We start from the raw sequence: 6,210 nt of genomic DNA, 5'->3' as shown, positions 1-6,210 counted from the left end.
AAAAAAGATAAGGAAGGACACATCATATTCATCAAAGGAAAAATCCACCAAGATGAACTCTCTATCCTAAATATCTATGCTCCAAATGAAACGGCACCTACATTCATAAAAGAAACTACTAAAGCTCAAATCCACACATTTCACCTCACACAATGTTAGTAGAAGATTTCAAAACCCCACTCTCATCAATGGACAGATCGTGGAAACCGAAATTAAGCAGAGACATAGAGAAACTAACAGAAGTTATGAGCCAAATGGATTTAAGATATATTTATAGAACATTCCACCCTAAAACAAAAGGATATACCTTCTTCTCAGTACTTCATGTTACCTTCTCCAAAATTGACGAAACAAACCTCGAGATAAAGGAAGATAGAAATAATACAATGCATCCTATCAGATCACCACTGACTAAGGGTGTTCTCTAATAACAACAATAATTACAGAAGGCCCAAATATACGTGGAAGTTGAACAACACTCTACTCAATGACAACTTGATCAAGGAAGAAATAAAGAAAGAAGTTAAAGTCTTCTTTGAATTTAATGAAAATGAAGATACAGCATACCCAAACTTATGGGACACAATGAAAGTGGTGCTAAGAGGAAAACTCATAGCTCTGTGTGCCTGTAAATGAAAACAGGTGAGAGCATATGTCAGAAGTTTGACAGCATAGCTAAAAGCTCTAGAATAAAAAGAAATAAATCAACCCAAGAGGTGTAGAAGGCAGGAAATAATCAAACACAGAACTGAAATCAACCAAGTAGAAACAAAAAGGACTATACAAAGAATCAACAAAACCAGGAGCTGGTTCTTTGAGAGAATCAACAAGATAGATAAACCCTTAGCTAGACTAACCAGAGTCCACAGAGAGTGTATCCAAATTAACAAAATCAGAAATGAAAAGGGTGACATAACAATAGAATCTAAGGAAATTTAAAAAAATCATCAGATCCTAGTACAAAAGTCTATATTAAATAGAACTGGAAAATCTGGAGGAAATTGACAATTTTGTAGTGAGATACCAGGTACCAAAGTTAAACTAGGAACTAATAAGCCATCTAAACAACCCCATAACACTAAAGAAATAGAAACAGTTATTAAAAGTCTCCCAACCAAAAAGAGCCCAGGACTAGATGGGTGTATACAATTTGCAGCATTCTGTCAGACCTTCATTGAAGACTTCATACCAATACTGTTAGAATTATTCCAAAAAATTGAAACAGAGAGAGCACTACCAAATTCCTCTATGAAGCCACAATTAGTCTTATACTTAAACCACACAAAGACCCAACAAAGTAAAGGAACTTCAGACCAATTTCACTCATGATTATCAATGCAAATATACTCAATAAAATTCTTGCAAAAGGAATCCAAGAACACATCAAAACGATCATCCATCATGATCAAGTAGGCTTCATTCCAGGGATTCAGTGATGGATCAATATACAAAATCCATCAGTGTAATCCACTATATAAACAAACTCAAATATAAAATCCACATGATCATTTCATTAGATGCTGAGAAAGCATTTGACAAAATTCAACACCCCTTCATGTTAAAAGTCCAGGAAAGATCAGGAAATCAAGGCCCATACCAAAGATATTTAAAGCAATATACAGCAAACAAGTTGCTAACATTAACTAAATTGAGAGAAACTAGAAGCAATCCCATTAAAATCAGGGATGAGACAAGGCTGCCCATTCTCTCCCTACTTATTCAATATAGCCAAAAGTTAGAGCCAAACAACCAGACAGAAAAAGGAGATCAAAGGGATACAAATTGGAAAGGAAAGTCAAAGTATCACAATTTGCAGATGATATGATAGTATACCTCAGTGACCCCAAAAGTTCCACCAGAGAACTACTAAGCCTGTAAAACTTCAGCAATGTGGCTCGGTATAATATTAACTCAAAGAAATCAGTAGCCTTCCTCTACTGAAAGGAGAAAAAGGCTGGGAAAGAAATTAGGGAAATGACACCCTTCACAGTAGTCCCAAATAATATAAAATACCTTCATGTGACTTTATCCAAGCAAGTGAATGGTCTGTATGACAAGAACTTAAGTCTCTGAAGAACAAAATTGAAGAAGATCTCAGAAGATGGGAAGACCTCCCATGGCCATGGATTGGCAGAATTATTGTAGTAAAAATGGTCATTTTACCAAAAGCAATCTACAGATTCAATGCAATACCCATCAAAATTCCAACTCAATTCTTCAGAAAGAGAGAAAGAGCAATTTGCAAATTTATTTGGAATAACAGAAACACAAGATAGCGAAAAGTATACTTAACAATAAATGAACCTCTGGGGGAATCACCATCCTTGACCACAAGAAGTATTACAGAACAATAGTGATAAAAATGTGCATGGTATTGGTATAGACACAGGCAGGTAGATCAGTGGAAACGAATTTGAGCCCAGAAATGAACCTACATACCTATAGTCACTTGATCTTTGACAAAGGAGTTAAACCATCCAATGGAAAAAAAGATAGAAATTTCAGCAAATGGTTCTAGTTCAATTGGAGGTCAGCATGTAGAAGAAGGCAAATCAATCCATTCTTATTGCCCTGTACAAAACTTAAGTCCAAGTGGATCAAGGACCTCCACATCAAACCAGATATACTTAAAGTAATATAAAAAAAAGTGGGGAAGAATCTAGAACACATAAGCACTGGAAAAAAATTCCTGAACAAAACGCCAATGGCTTATGGTCTAAGATCAAGAAACAACAATTGGGACCCCATAAAACTGCAAAGCTTCTGTAAGGCAAAGGACACTGTCATTAAGACAAAATAGTAACCAACAGATTGGGAAAAGATCTTTATCAATCCTACATCTGATAGAGGGCTAATATCTAAAATATACAAAGAACTCAAGTAGTTAGACTCTGGAGAGTCAAATAACCTTATTAAAAATGGGGTACAGAGCTAAACAAAGAATTCTCAACTGAGGAATATTTTGAATGGCTGAGAAACATCTAAAGAAATGTTCAACATCCTTAGTCATCAGGGAAATGCAATTCAAAACAACCCTGAGATTCTACCTCACAACAGTCAGAATGGCTAAGATTAAAAACTCAGGTGACAACAGATGCTGGCAAGGATGTGGAGAAAGAGGAACACTCCTCCCGTATTGGTGGGATTGCAAACTGGTAGAACCATTCTGGAAATCAGTCTGGATATTCCTCAGAAAATTGGACAGTAGTATTTGAGGACCCAGCTATACCCCTCCTGGATCTATACCCAAAAGATCCTCCAGTATATAACAAATACACATGCTCCACTATGTTCATCGTAGCCTTATTTATAATTGCCAGAAGCTGAAAAGAACCCAGATGCCCTTTAACAGAAGAATTGATTCAAAATAGGTAGTACATCTACACAATTGAATACTACTCAGCTATCAAAAACAATGACTTCATGAAATTCATAGGGAAATGAAATGAACTTGAAAATATTCTGAATGAGGTAACACAATCACAGAAAAACACACAAGGTATGTACTCTTTGATAAGTGGATATTAGCCCAAAAGCTTGAATTATCCAAGATGCCATCCTCAGACCACAGGAAGCTCAAGAAGAAGGAAGACCGAACTGCAGATGCTCCCACTCTTTCTTAAAGGGGGAAACAAAAATATCCATAGCAGGGGATGTGGAGGCAAAGTTTAGAGCTGAGACTTAAGGAGCAGCCCTTCAGGGCATGTTCCACATGTGGCCCATATATATACAACTACCAAAACAAGATAAGATTGATAAAGCTAAAAATTGCATGCTGAAATGGACAGGATATAGATCTCTCCTGAGAGATACACCCAGAGCATGTCAAATACAGAGGTGAATGCTAGCAGTAAACCACTGACCTGAGAATAGGACCCCCTTTGGGGAAATTAGAGGAAGGACTGAAAGAGCTGAAGGGGGTTGCAACCCCATAAGAACAACAATCTTAATAAACCAGAGCTTCCAGGGACTAAACCACTACAAAAGTCTGTAAGTGGACTGACCCACAGCTCCAACTGCTTTGTTTCAGAGAATAGCCTTGTTAGGGTGCCAGTGGAAGGGGAAGCCCTTGGTCAGAGGAATGTCAGGTGTGGGGGCGGTAAGGGGCGTAGATGGGGGTAATGTCCATATTGGGGTAGGGGGATGAGATGGGTATTTATGCATAAGAAACTGGGAAAGGGAATAACATTTGAAATGTAAATAAAGAAATATATCTAATAAAAATTTTTCCAACCAGAGCTTCCAGGGACTAAGCCACTACCCAAAGACTATACATGGACTGACCCTGGACTCTGACCTCATAGGTAGCAATGAATATCCTAGTAAGATCACCAGTGGAAGGGGAAGCCCTGGGTCCTGCTAAGACTGAACCCCCAGTGAACTAGACTGTTGGGGGGAGGGCGCCAATGGGGGAAGGGTTGGGAGGAGAATACGCATAAGGAAGGGGAGGGGGGAGGGGGATGTTCGCTCGGAAACTGGGAAAGGGAATAACACTCGAAATGTATATAAGAAATACTCAAGTTAATAAAAAAAAATTTCAAAAACATTTTTTTCCTGCTAGATAGACCAGAATTTATTGCTGTAGGTGTTTCAAATCTCAGAAAGTGGCAAGCTGCTGTTTAGGCTGCTAGAGGTCTAGTTTGTGTCTGTTCTTTAGCTCGCATATGCAAGTATGTTAGAAGCCAGGCCATCAAACAACCACTGCAATAAAATGTTAAAATGTCTAGGTAGAAATGGGCAGATTGTCTCTGTTTCTTTCTTTCTATCTTTGTTTTGTTTTTGGACTTATTTTTCCCCTTTTGTTTTATCAAACAAGTAATAATTTAGAAAATAAAAACTTACCATTCCTTTTCTTAAAATGATTTACATCATTATCGTCATTAATTTCTATTCTTCCAATCTCACTCACATATTACAATGACAGCTTATTTAGTGGATTACTTGAGATCATGAAATTTGAAGGAACAAAGATGATTTTGCCAATGGTTATTGTAGTAAATAGTAAAACCTGAATTCTAATTTGTTGTAGAGTTTCAAAAGTCATAATTAATATTTAAAAGCATGTACTTCTTTATTCTTGACATCCTTCCTCTACTTGTTCTTGAAACAAAGGCAGATTCTACTGCAATTTAGACAACCCTTGGCACACTAAGAGTACTGTGCTTGGTTCTTACTTTCCTGGTTCCTCCATCTCACTTAGAAGTTTCTCATTTTTTAATCTTACAACCATATTATTCTCTGATGTTCATTTGCCTTTTCATTTATTTGCATGGTGATTTAAAACTTTCTCTTTGCTGTGGGCTTTGCACATACCTATTCCCCATAATATCTAGAACTTGGACTATTAGGTTGAATACCTATGAGTGGAGGCTGTAAAATTTGGAAGACTCTGTATTCACTGCCCAGGAGGAATGTGATATCTGAAGGTCTGGCTACAGAAATGTAGTCAGGGAGAGAGGAAGAGGGAAATATATTCTTAAACTATTAGCAGGTTGGTGGGGTTTTTGCCAAGTTGGCTCAATGGCTACTTGGAATTCTGTCTTCTATCTAATTTTTCTGAGGTTTTACCTCTGGCAAGGTAAAATATAAACCTATACATTTTTGCTTATAAACTACCTGACATTTGAAACCAAGCCATTTCTAACCACTGTTCATGACATTTAACAGTCCTGGCTGTGTAGATTGCAACACAAAAATCCAAACATGGTATGAATGGGGGATATGAACTAAATAGGAAGCCAATCTACCTCTTGCAACTGCAAAGTAAGTTTTTAATCCTATCCATTGCTTGCCTATTTCATACTTATTGCCCTATAGACTAATCAGACTAAGTGACATACCATATAACTTCCCTTTACCACTGGAAAAATGTATAAAAGTTAGGAATTTCCATTTTCTTTGTGATTATGTAAAGGGACTCTCTCCTTTATCTCTACCTCAACCCATTATGCTGTATATGTTTTCTATTTTTCCTACTCTGCCACTTTGTAGTATCTCTCCAAATGACTTTTTTTACCCATATTGTTGAAATATCCCCCATCCTTCCTCCTCTCCCACTGATACATTCTGTCACTCATAATTGCTCTCCCAACTCAAAATCTGACCAGGCCCTACCCACACCGCATAGATCCAAGTTTTTTCTTCTAATGAAGATCATTTTGAAGAGTAATTAGCTTCATTTTCTTGTCCAAAAGAACCTAGGTGGTTATT

Source organism: Rattus norvegicus, chromosome X, assembly GCF_036323735.1.
Source record: "Rattus norvegicus strain BN/NHsdMcwi chromosome X, GRCr8, whole genome shotgun sequence".
In the NCBI taxonomy this organism is placed as follows: domain Eukaryota; kingdom Metazoa; phylum Chordata; class Mammalia; order Rodentia; family Muridae; genus Rattus; species Rattus norvegicus.
Note: the sequence above shows the minus strand (reverse complement) of the source record.